Genomic DNA, 21,189 nt, shown 5'->3' on the forward strand with positions numbered 1-21,189 from the left:
TATTTCCACCCTATCTGAATTCCCCACAACAGAATGACATTGTTCCTTGGCTATGCAACTAGCCAGAATCAAAGAATTTTGAGCACATTGGGGAATTCAGAACATGAACTGCTGGCCTCAGCACTTTATCACTGCTAAATTAGGATAATATTATTTTCTGTTTTCTCAGGCTGCAGGAACTGACCTCAGAACTGTATTGGACTTGACTCTGCTGAACAGATGTTGTAATGAGATGATAAAAAAAAATCTAATTTGTTCCATAGAGGAAAGGAATGGAAAAGTATTTTATTTATATGAAGGGCATAACTACATTAAAACAGTTCAATGAAACCTACATATCTAAGAAAGCTATTACTAAATAAGGTTAGTACTAAGGTTTATAAAGTACTTATCTACAGGCTACTGTGTCACTGGTTGCTATATACATATTGACCCACTAAAAATATAGCACTGAGAACTGGGTGCCTAAGCTCCTGGAAATGGAATAGAGAAAACTGGAAGCTTAATGAGGCAGCTTGAAAACTTGAGGCAGAGTGAAAAGTCAGCACAAATGAGCTGCTCTATGGCAAGAACTAATCACTGTCATTTGATCCAGCAGTGGTGTGCCTTCATCCATAGAGAGAGCAAAGGTTGTAATCCTCTCCCTGTACTAACCAGTTCCAGATTTTTGTTTTCTGGAACAGCTGAACAGAACCCAAAGTCATCTTTTTCTCAGTGTAAGATTCCAATTTATGCATGAGAATCAAACAGGTGTGTCTTCCAGCTGGTGAAATCATTTCCATGCACATTTCCAGGCTTGTGACCCCTAATGGAGATGGCAATGCTCTGTGTTTTGTGAAATTCCTCATGGTGCCCTCATGCCTGAATGCAGCACTGAAGAGTGTTCAGTGGATTCTTATGCAGGTCTCGCAGAGGAATTAGCAGGTCCATTCTGATCAAGGAAGCACTGTTCCTGCTGAGCTGAATGGACCAAGCTTTTGCTTGGGCAGGGCCTTCCAGATGTAGGAGCAGCCGCTAAAACTGAGAACACCAGTCTGGATTGCAGTTCTTCTCTTCAGCCCTTTTTGGATGTGACCCATACTTGACTAATGCTATCCTTGCTTGGTAGTTTCTTTGAGTTGGATCCATACTAACAAATAATGGGGATTTTTTGTCTTTTGTAAATTTTATGCAGAAAAACATACACTGTCCTTATTTTTAGTGTAGCATATGGCAACACTGAATGTTTTATATGAATGGATTCTTGTACTGTTTACATTTTTTGCATTATTATGCTCATCCTTAAATATAAAAAATATCATTATAAATATTTTAGATGTTTTCTGCTTGTAAGTTCTTTTCCCACAGCTGGTGGTCTATTTTGCCAGCTTGGGTTAAAAGAATGTCATCAGTTGGAAATCTAATCCATATTAAAAACAGTTAGAAGGAGAATAAATTGCTACACCTGCTAATAACCCTCCTCCCAGTTTTCTTGTTGATTTTCAAGGTTTTCTTCCCCTCACCTCTCTCTCTGATCATTCACTCATTGCTGTGAAAGGCAGTATTCCCATTGATTTTGCTTTAAAGCTTCACAGAGGTGGGTGCACGGCTCAGCGTTGCATGCCGGACTGCCTGGAGCTGCTCTGGGGCCGCTCCCCATCCATTTGTATTCATGTATCAGCACTGCAGAGACTGCTCTTGGTAGAGATTTTGGCATGATGTTTAAATAGGCTAGCTCTGTCCCACTGTGGCAGAGCAGAGCGTGGGCAAGCTGATTTGACATGCATCATGTGCCCTCTGAGACCCTGGAAAGCAAGGAACTGACTGTGCTGGGAAACTGAACTGTGCCCAAAAGATCAAAATATGCACAAAGCCATAAATTAAGGGGAGAGGAGGAACAGAAATACTCATAAATAAATTGACAGCTTTACTTGTGTGTTTATAAAATGCATTCTGTAGCAGACAGACTCCTGAGTGCATCACCTTCCACAAGGTACCTAGGAGATTTGTGAATGTGAAAGCACTACCAGCAGATGGAAAGCTGCTACGTTCAGCTTACACAAAGCTCCCTGTCAGCCTCTGACTCATCCACCCACCTGTCAGCCAGGTCAGACTTGACGTGCGCTTTGCCTTCTCTGCTTCAGACTGATTTCCATCCCCATCCCAGCACATGGCATGCCCTCTTCACCTGGTCCTGAAAGACGACATCAACAACCTCCTTTGTCCGATCTTTTCTCAGTGGGTTCTCTTTTAGGATGCCTGAAGGGAAGGAGACTGTCAACAGTGGAAAACTATGCAGGCAATTGGGCAGAATCCAGATATCTAATAAAATCAGCTGGTTTTTTTTTTTTTTTTAATCATCAGTATAATGATTTTCAGTTGATTCCCTATCAAAGTAGCACCTCCTTACCCTCTCCTCTCTTCACGTCTACGTACAAATAAACTACTGATAGCCAGACCTCCTTCCAGTTTAGCATTTTGGAAGTAGAACAGTGGCTGAATCCATCTGACACTCGTTCATAACTCCAAAATCCACAGCCACCACAGTGCAGCAACTCACCTGGTTCAACATTTTCCAATAACCAGTTCCATATGCTTCATGAAAATATGTTACTGCCCCTCAATATGCAAGCTATACAACTACAAGCCTTACAGAAGTTTCTTTCTGTGTCCAGATATCATAACATCTCACTTTTCCTTCAGAATTTTTTCCTAGTTCTGAAGGATATTTTTGTTTGTCACATACATACCTTTTCCTGTTTTATTACTATTCTTCCGCCCTGAAGTAATGATTGATTTCTGCAGTGTGTGAATGATTTTCATCAGTTAGCAGACACAATGATTTAATTCTCCTGTAAAATGATTTCATCTTAGATATTTCACTTGCCATAAGAGCTTGATTGATCTGATGTGAATACTGTTTTTTATTACACTGAATCACTGTACAATTTTACTACAACATTTTGTTACTTCCTTATTTCAATAGATAACTCAAAATAATTACACTTCATTTTCATTTTGAAGCTTAGTTGTTTTAAATGAGTCATTGATAAAACTGTTAATTCCCTAATGTAATTCAGAATCCTGTCTGCTGATTTTAATAGCCATCTGCTTCACTCTGAGTATAAGTGCCTGGTTCTACAGTGAGTAGTGCTGTCTGCCCACCATAATTTTGTCTTTTCCCCTATGCTTTCAACAGGCACACTTCTGAAGTTCTACAGGATCCAGGCTGTCTCATTTAAATACTCATTACTCTCCTTTGACTGCATGGGGTTTTTCAGCACTGTGAGACTTACTGAATCGGATTAGGTACCAACCACCTTCATTGAAAACAGAGGAAAACAAATGGTAGAGAAATGCATTTGGTATCCAATCTATCCAATTCATTTTGAGGGTGGGTAGTAGTGTGCCAGCGACCACCTCTTACATTTTAATAAGGATGTTTTTCAGGCTGTAGGGAGCTATGGACTTTTAAAGAACCCATGAAAAAAGAGCAAGGAAAAGACAGCAAATTGTTAGCAATCTTAAAATCACCATGCAGGGCCCTGCACTTCTCTATCAATTAAAGTCCTAGTTTTTGCCCCCTGCCACCTGTGTTTTACCTTGCATAAATACTGTATTAAAAAAAAAATACATATATATATAAAATTAAACCCATCCAAGAAAAAAAGACTGAAAAATCGAGATTTCCCCTTTTTCACTAGTGCTGTGTGCCCAGAGCAATAGCATAAGCCAGGCTTCTTTCTACATGCTTTCTCTTATGACTTCAAGACTCATGTATAGCTCCTTGGAATAGCTACCCTGCTTCAAGGTACACTCAGGATATCCCAGGAGTGACTTTCCCGGGATCACCTGGCTGCATAAAATGTTGTATCAATTAGCAAACATAGCAGAGCCAACATCATCAAATCATCATGCCCAGAAATACTTAAGTGAATAGATTTCAGCACACAAGGAATTTTCAGTCTGGCTGGTGGAATAGCTAATTAATTCAAATTTTTTTTTGAAAAACAGACTAGATCACTATCTAGGACTTCAAGGAGACTTCATTGCCTTACCTCACAACTCAGATAGAATAGAGTTACACTTAATTTTCCCTTTAACAGAAATACATCTTCACGCTTAGCAGCATAAAGCTGACCTTCTGAGCTTGGCATATAGGAAGGTGAGGAGACAGCCCAAACCAAGCCATAGATAGAGTCTGCAGTGAGCCTACCATCATTAACACCTTAGTTAGCACCAGGGAATACCCTACCTGCTGGTTGGCCTTTCTGTTATCATTCTTCCTGGGTGAGAGTCTAATCAGTATGCCAGCTGCTGTTGAGAGGTTATTTCTTCTCTTAGGTTGTAAGTGTAAAGGTGTAGAAGGCTCATTAATTATTCAACTCTGTGTTAGTGGATTTGGCTAAACTGAGGATTCTTTTTGGTAGCTTTAGCACTACTTGCTTCCTCTGATTCTCTGTTGCTTCAGTGTGGGTTGATGCTGGAAAAGAAGATCAGGTGTTCTTGCAACTTGCTGGGAGGAAGTGAAGAGTCTCAATTAAAGCGAGTCGAGAGGAGGTGTCCATTTGGAGATGAAGAAAGATATGTATGCATAGTGGGGTAGTAGGAAGAACTTTTAAGTCTGGGCAACGTAGAATAGATTAACTTGTATTTGGGGGGAAGATAGAATCTGCAAAACTTGTGCTAGGAGATACAGTGTTGTGGAATGGCACGTAACTTCATGCAAACTGAAAAATCTTATTTCTGTGTTATACTCAACCAGCAGATGACGTTACTGGCACTTAGTACAGTGCTATTATGAACGCCTTGCTCCTGGGGCAAGGTCAAATGCTCAAGTTGTTCCCCATATACTTGATGAAATGTATGCAAGAGTTTGCTGTGAGCTTTTGAAAACTGTTCTGATTAGGGAAGAATTGATTGGAATGGGTAAGGTAATAAACTTGTCTCTGCAGAGTTAAAAATAGTATAGCTGCAGAAAAAATAATCAGAAACATCTTGAACCTTAGCCAGAAAAGGGATATTCTCTTCTATGTCACTGTTTGCTATGGAAGTGAAAACTTTGTTCTCTTTTCTATAGTAGTGAGGAGACTTCTTGTTTTGGAGATAAATGCAATTTATATCAAGAACAAATTCAGTTTTGAATAGTACATAAATCAATTATTCCTAATTGGATTATGAATACAGCTAAATTTATCTATTTTAAGGAAACATTTTCAAGTTCACCTTTGTTTTTTTGCCAGTCTACAAGGTTATTACTGAGGTGTAAGTGCTGTAATCATCACTTTTTTTTTCTTCCCTAATATTGAAAGATTTGATCTGTAGATGTATGAAGTAGAAGTTGAGCCCTGTGCAGAAAGGCAGTACATCAGATTCTCCGCTCGGTATCTCATTATGAAAATCATTTTCATAGAGACTAGTCACAAAAGTAAGTGAAGGTATAGTTGTATTTCAAGGATTGTATCTTTGATTTATAGACTATGTGGATTTTAATTGCAGATCCCTTTTAGAAACGGTACACCTGAGGGAGAGGAGTGTTTTCTACTTCTGTTTCTCTCAGTCCTACCTGTTGTGGACTGCTTCTTAATTATTTACCTGAGGGTCATAATGCACATTCTCCTAGCTGGTATCTGGTTGGATTTTTCTGCACCAGATAACTCTGCAAGAGTGGCCATGATCCCAGCCACGATTCCCCCTGATGCTTCACGCTCTGAGATAGTTTTCTCTCTTGGTTGATTTTCAGTGGCTGTAGGACTTTCATGTCCTGCTGCTCTCCCAGTAAGTAAATTTGATTCTTGATCATTTAGACTCTGCTCATTTTGATGATGCTCTAGGTGTTGGAAAAACATTCCACGAAGACTTTGGTGTCTGTTCTCTTCTGTGGTGGGAAAGCAGCAAAAGTTGTAAGTTCCTTTGGACACTTCATGCAAAGACAACGCAATCAATTTGGAGACCAATGTAATGAATTTCTAAAATTCAAACCCTGTGCATAACTCATTTTCTGAGGAAGATATTATATAGTTGTTATGAGTTTAACATTTTGTTTTTGTATGTCCCGCATTTCAAATGTTGAATTGTAATATCATCTTATACTTTTTGGTTTTTCTTTTTCATTTCTGGTGTGGTGTTAAGATTTGGCTGGTAAAATTTTTTAAAATCCTAACTTCTGTATGTGGAAAGCTGATTGAGAAAACTACAGCTAGTTATACCTCAAGTTGAACCACTTGAAGAATTGAAATGTAGTCTGTGTTATATAACACTGATCACAAAAAGCCCGTGAATTCTTAAGTATGTACTTTGATACTGCCTGTCAGATTGATTTACTCTACGTAGATTCCTCCACATGCATCTCATGCATATCTTTGCAAAATACCTGAATAGAAAGGAATTCATCTCACTGAAGTCAGTGGCACAAGAATTGGGCTCTGAGCATGATTCTGGATTGTAGTGTTTGCTTTTTGCTGGGAGCTAGTGTTAATGTCTCTAATTTCTCTTTTTCTTCTTTTTTTTCTTTTTTCTATTTTTCATCTTTTTTTCTCCTTCAAGGCATTGTATTCTTAATTATGTGCAATTTTTGCTTACAGATGGATAAAGTATTTCTATTACTATGATCTATTGCTGAGATTTGAGGAAATCCATTTCCTTACCGTGGTTTTCTGTGTAATGTATCCAAACATAAAATTGGTGTGCTTTAAGAGAGGATAAATGTTTCCTTTATTCTGTCTTTAGATGTTCTTAGCATCTTTGCATATTTGAGCTGAAAGTTCTTCAGAGTAGGAAACATTTCTTACTTTGTATATCTGTACTGAAAGTCTCCTGATTTTTTTTTTTTTACTACTGCCATTACTATGCAAATAATGATAATAATAATAGAAAAAATCTTAACTGCATTGTTCATCCTGCAAAACCTGTTCAGTGAAGTACTTGCTCACTCTTAAATCTCTTGGTTGTATGACATCTCATAAAGAATGGAGTGTGTTCTTGGATAGATCTTATAAATTATTGCTGTCCATGTTGTTTAATACTCCTTGGTTGAGAAATGTAAAAGTATGAAATACTGTTTAACCACTTCCCACGAAACAGCACCATAAACTCCAGCATCTCTAAATATCATTCTCTTAGTACAGTTTACAAAGAACACAGCGTGACTTAAATAAGTAAAAATCTAATGTTTGTGAGTTGGTTTTTCTGTAGCTGGTGACATGAGGATTTCTCAAGCCACAGTTGTATCTGCTGCTACTGCTTTGCTGCTTCTGTGTTCTCCAAATTTTGTTTTGCAATACTTGGTAAGGTGTTTAAATCCCAAATAGAATTGGGAACCTAAGAGATGCATATTTAATAATCTAGCTATTAATAATGATTTCTCAGTATAAAGCAATACATACTTGTTAGTAACTTAAATAAACAATTTAAGATTCAAATATCCTTGGAATAGCCTACAGAAAAATTCAAATTAAGTTTCATTATTTAAGTCTACTTGATAAGTGTATATGGAAAGGTAGAACTTCTTAAGTGTTTATAAGGCAAGTATACATTTTAAGTATGTGCTATACAAATACTTTTTTCAAAGCTTAAAAGCGAACTGTTAACTAATTTGGAGTGCTTTTTTGTCATATTTCAGAAACTTGTAGTATTGCTTGCATGGGATGGAATTAGAATGAATGGCAGGATTGCTCAGTACTCATCAGTTTGAGCATCAACAGTAGGCTGCTGCTGTGGAGACAGTGTGTGGTAGATCTGGAGACTTTGCTTTGCACAGATGAAATGCATAATTTAAGGTATGCATCTATGCTATTATCTGCAATTATTAGGTATGCAATTGGAATGTAAAGTATGTTCTACTTATCCAGTATTTATCCACCAGACTTGGATTTAGAGAATCAGCTTTCAGACTTCTGCAGTATGCATCCTTACTCTGCTACAGTATCCTAGAATCAGTGTTGACTTACGAGGAGGCTATTACTGATTATTTCAGCTATTTGGTCACCTTCTGGTATGTAACATATACTCATCATACACAGAGCACTTATTGGAAGCTGTCATTTTCAGTAGGTGACAGGAATGTTCTGCAATCAAGCCATCACATTCCATACATCCCTTAATATTGGCTTTGAGGAGACTTCATTTGAAAGCTGCTGTGTCTACACTCAGTCAGCTGACAGAAAGATGAAAGAAGGAGGCAAAGATCAACTAGTTCCCAGTCTTCTTTCTTGAACTCATCTCTGTCCCGTGCTGGCTCTGCAGTCCTTGAATCAAATAAACTTATGACTACAAATCTTCTTGCTAAGCCAGAATTGTAGGCTTAAATCACTCTGAGGAATTCCTGCTTTATATAACATAAGTAGCATATTTAGATGACATACAGAAATTGAGCATTTGATCACTGAGCATTCAGCTGGAGTATTTCTATTGTGAAATAGTTTACTAGCCAGAAAGCAATAATTTAAATTTTCAAGGAAGTACAAAATTTCTTTATGCCTCAGTGTCTATGTAGGTATATGTAACGCTATTGTTAACTCTGAAGAACTGATTTAAAATGAAGTTATTCTACTTGAAAAACATATTACTGGAGAACCCAAGGGTACCCATTCATTCTGTGAATTGCAATAATCTCATGAACATCATTGCACTGCATATTTAGGGATAACTCCAGAACTTTCTTGTGATTCTGATAACTTTGGCAACTAGTTCAAAGTGATTTTCTACTTTTAATTTATTTTCAGCTTAATAGGTAACATGCTGGTAAAATCATCTGTCTATGCTTCCATCATCTATCAGTGTTCCTGGTCAACTGGAGAGGTCCCAGAAGACTGGAGACTTGCCAATGTGACTCCCATCTACAAGAAGGGTTGTAAGGAGGATCCGGGGAACTACAGGCCTGTCAGCCTCACCTCAGTGCCCAGGAAGGTTATGGAGCAGATTGTCCTGAGGGAGATCACGCAGCATTTGCAGGACAACCAGGGGATCAGGCCCAGCCAGCATGGGTTTGTGAAGGGCAGGTCCTGCTTGATCTCCTTCTATGATTGAGTGACCCGTCTGGTGGATGAGGGAAAGGCTGCTGATGTGGTCTACCTAGACTTCAGCAAAGCCTTTGACACTCTCCCACAGTATTCTCCTGTGGAAGCTGGCAGCCTGTGGCTTGGACGGGTACACTCTTTGCTGGGTAAGGAGCTGGCTGGAGGGCCAGGCCCAGAGAGTGGTGGTGAATTGAGTTAAATTCAGCTGGTGACCGGTCACGAGTGGTGTTCCCCAGGGGTCGGTGCTGGGGCCTGTCCTCAATATCTTTATTGATGACCTGGATGAGGGCATTGAGAGCACCCTCAGTAAGTTTGCAGACGACACCAAGCTGGCAGGAAGTGTCGATCTGCCTGGGGGTAGCAAGGCCCTACAGAGAGATCTGGACAGGCTGGATCTCTGGGCTGAAGCCAGTGGGATGAGGTTCAACAAGACCAAGTGCCGGGTCCTGCACTTTGGCCACAACAACCCTAGGCAACGCTACAGGCTTGGGGCAGAGTGGCTGGATGGTTGTGTGGAGGAAACGGACCTGGGGGTGTTGGTCAACGCTCAGCTGAGCATGAGCCAGCAGTGTGCCCAGGTGGCCAAGAAGGCCAATGGCATCCTGGCTTGTATCAGAAATAGTGTTGCCAGTAGGAGTAGGGAAGTCATTGTCCCTCTGTACTCAGCCCTGGTGAGGCTGCACCTTGAGTACTGTGTCCAGTTTTGGGCCCCTCACTGCAAGAAAGACATTGAGGCCCTGGAGCGTGTTCAGAGGAGGGTGACGAAGCTGGTGAGGGGTCTGGAGCACAGGCCTGATGAGGAGCGGCTGAGGGAGCTGGGATTGTTCAGTCTGGAGAAGAGGAGGCTCAGGGGGGACCTTACCGCTCTCTATAACTACCTGAAGGGAGGTTGTGGTGAGCTGGGGGTCAGCCTCTTCTCTCTTGTAACTAGTGACAGGACGAGGGGGAATGGCCTCAAGTTGCACCAGGGGAGGTTTAGGCTGGACATTAGGAAACACTGCTTTTCTGAAAGAGTGGTCAGGCGCTGGAATGGGCTGCCCAAGGAGGTGGTGGAGTCACCGTCCCTGGAGGTGTTCAAGAAACAATTAGATATAGCGCTGAGAGACATGGTTTAGTGGGGTTATTGGTGGTAGGTGGATGGTTGGAGTGGATGATCTTGTAGGTGTTTTCCAACCTAGCTAATTCTATGATTCTATATTACAACGTTTCACTTAAATTTGTCTTATCATACTGTAATTCATCTTGTTGGTTGGTTTGCTTTTCTGCATTCACTGAATGTATGTATAATATATTATTGTAATTATGAAGAAGTAAATAATTGTGTTCCTTAGAAGCAATACAACATCTTACCATTGTGTTTTAAGTTGTGGCAAAGATGACAAACAACACTTGTGTAGTGCACATAACAGTGCAGCAAATAAAACTTTAAAGATAAATAAAAGGCTTCTGTGGAATACATCAAACTGAATATGTTCTTAGGAATGACAAACGTGTTTGTGGTTCTTTTAAATGAAGAACTAGGAAAGGGAAATATAACAATAACAAGAAACAGGGATGGCGTTTATGCTATGGAAGCAATTAGGTTATTTTGCTCACAAATCAATTCAAACGAATTCATTAACCTATTTTTCCCCGTAACAGAACATGTATATAAACATTAAGAATATGGATTTCACTTACTGCACACATGCATGGAAAATGGCTGCAAGAGACTTTGCAACCTATGTAGCTTTTTGCAGTGATCTAATAACTAGTAAAGTCCTTTGTGCAAACATTACTACATGTCTAACAAATCATTCAGTTCTTTAAAAAAGGCCTTCTAAATGTATTATCTCTTCTAGTGCCATTAGCCTGGAACGCATCTTACGTTGTTTATAAAGTATGATGTACATTTGCAGCACTAAGAGGCTTTTATTAGTAATTAGGTCAATAAAATTCCCATTTAAAATCCCTTTATTATCTATCTAAGTGATAAATTAACCCTCTGAAGAAACCACAAAGACTCATCAGACCAGTAATGCACACTCAAAGTAAATCTCTAAAATTAATCAGTAATATACCCTAATAGATAACATGGAAAGCGTGCACAGATTGCATTATCAGATAAATTTCAATAGAATGTCTCTACTCAAAATAACTTCGACGTCCACGTTTATACTTGCCGTACACTAGTCCTTGTTTTAAATTGTCAGTTTTCCCCTATTGAACAGAGGAACTGTCCTGTCCCATGTAAAACAGTGTTCTCTTTATAGATAGAATATATACAGAATAGAATATATATATAGATAGAATATATATATTACTCTTCAGTAATATAAATGATACTTGAGTTTCTTAGATATACCTTTCATCCATTATTCTCTGAGAAATTTTGGAGGGCTTTTTGAGTGAGTTTTTTAAAGTTTTTTTTCAGTAGCGGATTTCTTAACAGCTTGTTGTGCAACCTAGTTTGTTCTGCTGTATCACTTAGGACCTTTTAGAAACCTCAAGTAATATTCTCTTTGTAGCTTGACTAAGCACTGCCTTCCTCCATGCTGTCATTGCAGTGCTTGGTGTTAATTCAGTGCTGTACTCTGTACATGTCTCTCCTTAACTCTTTTCTTGCAAAGTTGTCCTTTCGAGTCATCTTCCCTTTCTCTTACAGTCTTCACCATTACTGAAAGCTCTTATCTTCCCAGTGTTCAGAGAGAGTGAGAAAAAACAGGAGTGTGTGTGTGTGTATATATATATATATATTTCTTCTAGCTGGCTGTAGGGCTCCTTGTGAGCTCACAAGGGTCTCAAGCATATCATACATTCACAGTGCTGAAATAGATGTCATCCGCAGTAAAAGCTTTGGGTTGTGTTCCCTTGTCAGCAGTTTTATAGTATCGGTTATGATGCTGCCATTAGCATTAATACGCTGCATCCATTTAAAGGCAATGTGATTGTTGCTAGCTGTGCTTCTTGTTTGCTGAGTTTATTTTGTTTTACTAGCTTTTATTTTCCTTTCTGTTCTCTGGTGTAAGGTTTCTAAAATATCCACGTGTAGTTGTGATTTTCCTCCTGAGGCAGTTCTGTTCCTTTTAGAGGTCTTAATATTTGGGTCTGGCAGAGTATTCCTCCCTCTGCCTTGCTTTTGCTTTATCATCTTTGGCATTCAGTAGAGAATGTTATCTGTGGTTGCCTTTATTTTATCTCTGCAGAGTGGCATCTTGATTTGCTTTCTATCCTGCCTTTGTATATTTTATAGCAAGATCTGCTTTTATTTGAGGGGCTCTGAGAATGTGTTAACTGAATTTCAGTCACTGGTTTTATCTACAGGGTGAAAAAGAATAGTGAAATATCATTTGGTTATTCTGTGAAAAGACCAGCAGTCCTATTAGATGTAAATATTTGACACACCTTTTTCTTTTTGGTTAAGGTGATGAGGAATGCATACATTTCTGTGCAGATACTTGAGTAGCAAAACACTATTGCTACACACTTCCTGTATGAACTGTGGGAGATGGGAGAGTTTCCTTTAACATTGATTTCTTTGTATCTTTGTGACTTTCTATCTAATGAATTTTTTTTCTCCTCTCTTTAAATTTGACTTTATTCTCCATGCAGAAAGTGAAAATACTCTGAGATAGACACAAATATATATTTTGTTTCATGCTGAAGACAATCCTGTGTTGACTGTAAACACAGTCGAGCACTACAACAAAGTGATTTACAACATCTTCCACTTAATGCTTTTGGCATAAATAAGATGAAAACTGATTTACAAGGTCTGTTTCTATCTGAATATGAGACTGTTTCAGACTGAAAAGTGGCGAGTGGTGGAAGAGATCTGGGAGCAGACGTAGGAGCACTTACCATGGCTTTGCAGTCTGAGAAGGGAGCCTGTGGATCTTGAAAGCACTGCAGTTTGTGCTGTTGTAAAGCTTCATTTTGAAGTATCGGGTGTTCGAACCCTCTCCCCGTCCCATTTTCTTACCATAGATGTCTTTTATTAAAAGAATCTTTTGTGCTTTAAAACCACTGCATTTATCTGATTCAAACTGCAGAAGCGTGAGTGCCTGCACATGAAAGCACTCATTTGTTTCCACTGCAGCTGCTTTACATATGTAGGTTTATTCAGTGGACACAATTTTTGACTTTCTGTTTGTTAACATAGTATTTAAATTAGGTTCTAACATGGTGAGACATATTGTTAAGATGTTGTGTTCATGCTACAACAACTCAATGCCAGATGCTATATTTCATTGTCACAATCAGCTAAAACGTGAGGGGATTTTTTTTCAAGAGTTGCATGTTTTTGATAATAAAATGGAAAGAGAAAGCACTGCTTATAACATGGAAAAAGGAGGGTGAAGTAGAGTTCTTTACTAATGGCCATTTGAAAAGGGCAGAAAGCAACCATGTTCTTGTTGAGAAGCCCACCTTAGAGGATAGACACTATTGAGTATTTCCCTTGCCTTACTGCCTTACTCATCTGTATCTTGAGACCTGCTAGATTTTATTTTACAGTCACTTATCCTTGCATGTAATATTTGCAGAGAGACTGTTGTGTCACAATTGTCATTCTTACCCTCTGTCAAATCAAAACACGGTGCCGACAATCTGCTGTACAGCCTGTCAGCTGTCCAGGGTTGTCTCTGCTCATGCTGCTTGAACAGATTTCTTGAGCCGCTGTTTTGGGTTTTTGGTTTGGTTTTTTTTGTTGTTGTTGTTCTTTTTATTTTGGTGTAGTATTCCTCTTGGCTTCTGCTGTTGCTTTCACTTCTCAATTTCTTTAGCAACCCAATGGTAATGTACAAATCTGAAGTCTGAGAGTCAGAATTCATGTAATTCTGAACTTCTGGGAAGTCTGAGAGGGTTTTCAGTCACTCTGCATTTCATGGAGGATTGGGCTGCATCTGTTTTTCATCTTTTAAGTGTCATGGTATGAAGAGAATTTTCATGATCAAAAATATGATTTTTTGGGAGGAAAATCTGTTTTACCTGGGCAAATGCTTCTAGTGCAGTTGGACAGGATTCCTTCAAAGTTGGCTCTGTGTCAAGTCCTAAACAAGAATCGTAGTAAAGCTGGGGTTGTCACTGAGGCCTTGAATTTTTTTTTTTATTTTTTTTCTGTTTTTAATTACTGTGGAGGAATTTAATAGAAGAAGATGGAAACCTATTAACTGAAATTATCTACCTCTTATTATTTACCTTTTATGTTCATAACTATTGAATGGACCTGATGTTTAGTTTTCTGTCCTTTTGGCATTAGTCAGTCATGATACAGATCTTCAGAGGCTAGTGACAGCCTGTACACCTGTGGCTTTTGTTAATTCCAAACACACTGTTTGGAATTAAACTCTGTTTGGCCTTTTTTTTGTACTTATTGACTGTAAAAAGGTATGGAAAGCCCTGTGTTCTTAAAATATAACATTAGGCCTTGGGAGTATGAAAACATAGGTTAGATTGGATTACTACTACTTCTTTAAAATGGCATGGTACTCATGTGTTATTGATACTGTTGTGAACTGCTGGTTCCCTGCCACAGAGTATATGGGTACAGAACTAAGCAGTACAGTGAAAGGTGGCAAGTCCTCAGTTAAGCATAGGTTTGCTTTGAGTGAAATTGGAAAACTTCAGTACAACTTCTCTAGGAGGCTTTCTTCCTATGAAAGCTCTCTGTAAACGAATCACTCTAGATCACAATTTCAATGATTTCACTTCAAAACTGAAATTAAAGCTATACATATTCATGTAAGGGTGCAACCAACGGTTGATGAAATTCCACAGATAAAACCATTCAAGAACAAGGGAATGAAAAAGACACATTAATAATGGGTAAAGTTATTTATATAGAAATGTGACTATTGCAGAAATGAAACTACAAAGGTCTCATTCCTCATCACCCTTTTCCTTTGCTGTTTCCATGCTCTTTACATGCTGTCTACATACCTGTGCCTCCACTTGCCATTAGGACTTGTCATTAGAGTTCTGAGCAACTCATTGTCCAAAGTCTGTCAGAATCCAAATAGTGCTGGATAAATTAAGTATAGCCTTGTCCCTCTTGTCTGAGACCCTTTGTTCAGTATAGGCTCCTGGAGATCCCCATGGGATTGATTTCCACTGAAGGGTATTGAAAACTACTAATTTGTTCTAAAACAGTGCTGATGGGGTAGGTGATCCTTTTCTCTCTGCTTTCTACATAGACATTCAGGGTGTACTTCTTCAGTACTCAGATTGCAGGAGGAGGTTCAAATACCTACTTGACTGTGAAGAAGAGAATGAGTTAAGTAGGGGGAGAGGTTGAAAGACACTCCTATGTGTCTTGTTTGATGAGATTAGTTTGTCATAGACTAGTGGAAAAAATCAAAGTGAATCAGAAAGTGAACAAATGAGATGGCACATTGGTCATTCACCTACATCTGGGAAGTTTTAGAGTCCTGTTGTAGTTCCAGTTGCACTCATGAATTTTCGTTCTAAAGAATACTGCAGACCTGACCTTCCCATTTTCACCTGTATCCTATGCAGATGGACATGGATCCAAGCCAAGGCCTGCTGCTTTTCTGGCTGGCCAGCAAGGTACACAGTTTGGAGCAAAACACCCACCCTGGAGTAGTGCTTGCATCTGAAGAGCTCTGATCTGGGCTTCTCTGTAATGCAGAATTTAAGGAATGCATGTAAAAGAAATGATTTCGTTCCCTCCAAATGAGGGAAGTTAGCTGCAATACTTGCGAAGGTAATACTCTGAGAACCTGCTGGATAAAAATGGGACAACTATTTATAACTTAAAAATGAGATGATGACCCCTGGACTTCCTTGAAAGTAGACCTGAGTATCTTGTTTGAGAGCAGGTGCTGGTATATGAAACCTGGGTAAAGAAGAGAATGCTGAAGATTTGCAGATGAATATTAAATTTGCACCTCTGTCCTCTCCATGTTTGTCCTAACTGAATTAGATATCTCCCTGTTCAACTTGTTCTGTCTTTCTGTAATCCACCTCAGCCTCTGAACATGCTAATGGAATTAGTTAAGGCAGATCTGATAGACTCGCAGAAGTCCATGATGCTCTCCATGATGAATAGGTGAACTCAGAGTGACCATCTTTGATTTAGATACACAACTTTTAGTTTTATAGACTTGAAAAAGATGGATCTTATGTTTCTGTGCTAAAAGGAAATGTAAGAGCACAGCCAACTTGTTTAAATGTCTCACAGTAAGTGAATGACCATTTCTGTATTTAGCAATATATTTAATGATATTTTTACCCTTCTCAAGGTTTTGTGTGAGCCTTACACTACACTAGTTTAAAACAAATTAAATACTAACTTTTGCTTTTCTGGGACCTACTTGCCCAGAACTATCAACTGCTATATAATAGTAATGCTAGATCTCATAGCTCTGAATATACGTTTGGGCTCTTTTTTCTCTCTTTTTCTTTTTTTCTTTTTTTTCCCCTTGTTCTTTATAACTACCTGATCTGAATAGTCATTGTACATCTTACTCTAAGCAGCTTAACTAGATAATAGGGATAAGGAATTGGCTGAACAGTTTCTTTCTGATAGATGACCCCATGCAGTATAGCAAATAGTGACGAGTGGCTCTCTTGGAAGGGTTTGATCAATAAAATTCCCCTGGATTTATGATCCCATTGTCTTTATCTCCTTACAGGCTAGCAGTTGCTGTTCTTATAGGCTTGAATGGCATTTAATTTATGAGATGAAACTTTTTGCTTTGTCTAGTTAAGGCTGTCATTATTATACACTGACACTTTTATGACACCAGATAGTATGGTATGAGTCCTCTTGTTGATGGTTAACTAGTTTGATGCTGAAGTTCTGACACTGTGAGGTCCATGTATGGTTATTTTGTGGGAGCTGGAGGAGTTCAACATGTATTAGTACAAAGCACTGGAATGCAGCCAGGCTCCCTCTGTTACAGGTTGTACTCAGTAGGGATGAATATAAGATCAACAGCAGATGGACTGGTAGACTGGCAAAGACAGGATTTTGGATGTCTGTATTGAAACTGCTGTCGTACAACACAATGTACAAAAGGCATCACTTGTTGAGAGCATTTCCCTGGGTTTACTCCTACTTAACTTCTGCTCACTAGCTAGCTGCTGCAGTTTAGGTTATAAACCTTGGTGCAAATCCCTCCAGTTTTCAGTCATAATAAATATTTTATCATCACAGCTCAGCTCTGCCTTTTCAGTAGTTTACTAACTCTCATGGGTCTCTTTCCTAAAATGGCATATATTTAACTTAAAATTAATCTGCTGAGACATGCTAGTGTCCAGATTATCTCCATAAATCTAGAATATATATTTTTTCCTAGAAATATTTTGAATTTCTATAGCCTTTGCATGGGCAATACTGAAGATCAGGTAAATCCATTTCCTAAATTTGAAATAAACTTTTTCTGTTTGTTTTGTTGTTTTAAAAAAAAAAAGATTTCAACACAGAAGAGCCTTTAGAAGTACAGTGATAGCTGAGACAGCATCCATACTATCAATAGCTAGGAATAAAAAAGGCGAGGAATGGCCTATGGGTTTATCTAATAGGCATAAGAACTGCATATATGAGAAACTGAGTGATCTGGATGTTGGGTTTTACTTATAGGAAGGAGCAGCTTCAGTCAAAGTGTAATGTTCAAGAAGCGTGCTTATTGCTCACCAAGTTACAGCTTGCTTTGCATCTCTGCAAGCACTTTCCTCAGTAAAAATATACCAAAATTAATAGGAAAGTGTAATCATTGGGATTAGTCAGGTAGGAAACACAAAAACAAGATAATCAGTCTTATTTACATACAGGACCTATTTGACATCTACCTATTTGACATCATATTTTGTCTGCAATATTGCAACTCTTACGTTAATCTGCTTGAGTTCATTCTTTTGATCCGGGGATTGTGGCGCACAGCACCATTTATCTAGGGAGACAAGTCTCATACTATGAGAAGTTCTTCATGGCAGAAATTTTTTATTAATGAGAACAACAAAGCCTTTGCTGATTTGTCACTTGTTGATGTCTTGATTCTTTAAAGTATTCCACCCCTCTTTTAGACCCTATTTTCTCTCCAAACAATGACCTTCAGTAGGACTCATTAATAAGAAGCAGGGCTTTTACAACAAGGACAACTTACAGAAATACTGGCATGACATTTTTACGTGGGGTTATTCAGCCAAAGAGGGCACATGACCTTCGGGTGACTCATGTTGTCCAAGAAGGAGCTTGGAGGATCTGTGGAAAACACAATTGTACTCACGCTGTGGGACCTTTGGCTACTTTCAGATCTGAAAGGCTGAAGTTGTACCTCAGTTTGCCTGCATCACCTGCTTCATCAAGTTTCTGTGACTCTTATTTCTCCCTGTTTAGCTTTGTCTCTACATTTTGCTTTATCTGTATATATTTGTTCCACACTATTTGTATCATGTTGTGTCTGCACTGTCTTAAATTTCCTTTGTTCCTCTAAACTAATGTTCCCTATATAATCCGCAGCACAAATAATCGTAAAGAACTTTTCTTCAGGTCTAGCAAGGGACTCTAAAACATTAAGTAGTATATCCTGAACACCTTATTACAGTGCGATCACTTTCCTTCTTGAACTTTATTTGCTCTATGTTTTTCACTCTATCACCAAATGTTAGCATTCCCTATGGAGTATACATCTTGAAAGCACTTATTTACCTTTTGGTACACTGGAACATTCTCATAAGATAGTATGAGTCCAAACATTTATTTTTTTTGTTTGTTTCAGATATCGTAATTGTTTCTTAATTAAAGCTCCATCTCTATGAAGCAAGTATGTACTGAGAAAGCTTCAGGTGGAATATAAAAGAGGCAAGATGTTAGTCCACATGATGGTGGGGAAAAAATGATAATGTGACAATGAAGTGCATCAACAGTGGGAAGTAAAAGATAAAATCCCAAACCTTTCTTAAGCCAAGCATACAGTTCTTAGTGTACCAGATGGTGTGGCGGTGAGGTTTGTGTTCATGCAAACCATGTGGTATGAAGCTCATTATCATTGTTCGCAGGAAATATATCATAGTCCTGAAAACATTCACTGGTAAGCATTCTACTCCTCCAGGTTTTCATAGCACTTGCACAATAATGATCAGTTACTTTTGACAAGGTTAATGTTATACCACATTTAGGGTATATATTTTACTGATGAAGAGCCAGCATTTTTCAATAATATAATGTGATTAAAAAATTGATTAAAAAATTCTGACAACTTTAGGAACACAGCATCTAAATTGTAGTCCCTTTTCTTCATAAACAATGCAACTTTTCAAATAACACTGTCAAAATACTATGATATTTGTTTCCAGTACAGTGCTATAACACACATACTGCTAAAAATTACTGTGGTATGTTTTGTATCACGAGAAGAAGTTATATCAAAAAAACCAGAATATTTTTTCTGTTTTTAACCTTCATGTTAATATCAAAGAAGCACTTAAACGCTTCAGGTCATGCTTACTGTTAAGGCTATGCTATTTTTTCTTTTTTTAAGGTTTGTGGCTGAAGATGCAGAAGTTTCTCATTCCTTTTTTATTTTTTACAAGTACTTCAAGTTATATCAGTTCACTGTTTCGATGGAACTGGCAAAGTTTCAGTTTCATCTTTGCCATGTTAGCTTGATTTGCTGACAATAAAAGACTGAGTACAATTTCTCTGTGAACATCTAGGTTTCTGTGTAGTGGAGGGATTTGAAGTTTATAGCATGGATATGCTTTCTTACTGCGCTTCTAAAAATCCACCCACATTTGGCAAAGTTGTAAACATTTGAAAAATGGCATTTCACACGTTCTTGGTAAAGTCTTGTTAGATATTTTTTAGCTGGTACATTTCCAAAAGATTACATACATATTGGATGTTCGCCTCCCTCAGGCGGATCGAACTTTCTTTGAAATTGCTGCTCAGAGTTGGGCAGGTCAAACCAGTCCAACCAGGAGAACAGAAATCAATGAATTTCCCTTTCTTGTCTATCAGTGAGCATCCTGCTGAGATCAGTTAGCATGTCAGTATGGATCAAACATTAAAAATTAAACCTCAGAAGGGATACAAATTGGGCACATGAATGAAAATGTTTTGTGGTTAAGGAGTGGCGAGACTGAGATATTGTCTGCTTGTGCTTGTGTGGATGGCCAGCCATGCACAGGAGCAGGACTGAGTTTAGATGAGTATCATAGCAAGGAGATCTAGCTGGGAAAAAAGGACCAAAACCAAACAGCAACAACAACAATAACAACAACAACAAAAGACACACCAAAAACAATCAGAAAAAAAAAAACACAAAAAAAATCAGAACAGAAATATTGCAGATCTACTTTAGGTACAGTTCTGTTTAGACTTTGTTGCTCAGTGTTTTCAATGCCTATCAGTATGTCCTGTACAACAAAAAATATTTCCACATGATTTTAGCATTCCTTTACTAGGCAACCAAGAAGGACAGGTAGTCATCTTTTTCTTTAGCTCAAAATATATGGGTTGTTCTTGTGATATTCCACTCCCCCCCTCAATAAATCACTTTGTTCTCTCCTATATGAAAACATTTTTTTTTCCGTAATCTAGAAGGACCTTGATAGACTTTGCTGAGCTTATGACATTTTCTCTCTTTTGATCTAACCCAGAAAGGAGATAACTTAGCCTTTTTTCCTCTTCTTCCAAATATTCTTTGCATAAAAAGAAAACAGAACAAATGGGAAAAGTAAATGGTTTGTCAGCAGAACCTGAACCTGCTGAAATAACTGCCGGCTGACCTGCTACATTGAAGCTGATGGACACAGCTCAGCATATTGTTTGAAGTCAAAACAATAGTTGTCATGGTTTTATGATTTTTGTTATCGGTATTCCACATCATAACATCATGTGGTGCACTGGGAGTTAAAGAGTTAATGCTCCAGTTCCATGGGTTGTCAGTATGTCCAGGTACCTGTTTCTCAGAAGAGAAGAACTACAAATCCCAGAAGGCTTCACAGTTCCATTTCCATTTTCCGTTTGGAGGGAAAGATAAAACTGCTTTTTTTTCTTTTTTTTGGACAGGAGTTCAAAGTCTGAAGCAAGAATGTCTAGTTTTTGACACATTATCTTCTGAATGTAAGTCGAACAATACCTTTTTGGAAGGCGTAACAACCAAAGTATAGTGATGCCCGATTTCTTCACTATGCATTGACTTTGCTATTGGCAGAAAATTCCTAAAGAAAGATAAGATGACATTGA

General features: G+C 38.4%; 1 protein-coding gene across 11 annotated transcripts in view; it reads left to right on the top strand.

The window, feature by feature from the left end:
* The window catches only part of MAGI2 (membrane associated guanylate kinase, WW and PDZ domain containing 2), a 735,464-nt gene that overhangs the window by 67,611 nt on the left and 646,664 nt on the right, over nt 1-21,189 (top strand). The window contains exon 2 of one of the 11 annotated variants that reach the window (XM_021384486.1): nt 21,013-21,066. The exons of the other annotated variants lie outside the window; for them this stretch is intronic. The gene's annotated coding sequence lies outside the window, so the exon portion shown is untranslated. The remainder of the gene's footprint in view (nt 1-21,012; nt 21,067-21,189) is intronic. 11 annotated transcript variants of the gene reach the window in all.

The sequence above is a fragment of the Numida meleagris genome, chromosome 1, assembly GCF_002078875.1.
Source record: "Numida meleagris isolate 19003 breed g44 Domestic line chromosome 1, NumMel1.0, whole genome shotgun sequence".
NCBI lineage: Eukaryota > Metazoa > Chordata > Aves > Galliformes > Numididae > Numida > Numida meleagris.